Source organism: Rhinopithecus bieti, unplaced genomic scaffold (genome assembly GCF_001698545.2).
Source record: "Rhinopithecus bieti isolate Rb0 unplaced genomic scaffold, ASM169854v2 scaffold_364, whole genome shotgun sequence".
NCBI classification, from domain to species: domain Eukaryota; kingdom Metazoa; phylum Chordata; class Mammalia; order Primates; family Cercopithecidae; genus Rhinopithecus; species Rhinopithecus bieti.
The window spans coordinates 314,727-315,402 of NW_016803104.1; positions in this window are offsets into that span (position 1 = coordinate 314,727).

Consider the following 676-nt stretch of genomic DNA (forward strand, 5'->3'; position numbering starts at 1 on the left):
CATGATTTTGAAATCATGAAGATATTTTCCATTTTTTTCTAATAGTTTTATTAATAAACATTCTATCTATTCCTGGTAGAATAGGTATCCACTTGATACAGCACTATTTGTGGAAAGACCATTTTTCCTCCATTGAATTAGGGTGGTGCATTTTTGTAAGTTAGGTAACTGTATGTGTGTCTGTCTGTTTCTGGGCTGTGTATTCTACTAGTCTATTTGTTGATGCTTGTGTCAAACAGTACCCTGTTTTAATTACCGTATATTTATAATTGTAACTATAGTCCAGCTTTGTTCTTCTTCAAGTCAAGATTTCCATATAAATATTAGAAACAGCTTCTCAATTTCTGCAAAAACCTGATGAGGTTTCCATTGGGACCACACTGACTTGACGAATCAACTTATGCAGAACTGACAACTTACTACTGAATCTCTAATCGATGTTCATAGTGTATCTCTTCATTTAACTAGAATTTATTTAACTTTACTGCTATGTTTTGAGATTTTTAGTTTAAAAACCTTATATATCTTGTTTTGGTGGTTTTAGGGATTTTAATAATACATTTTTAATATTTTTTTCTTTTCTATTGTTGTAGACAGAAATACAGTTAAGTTTTGTATGTAGTCTTATGATGTTTAGTAACTTCAATAAGTTTATTTCTTAACTCTAGTAATTTGT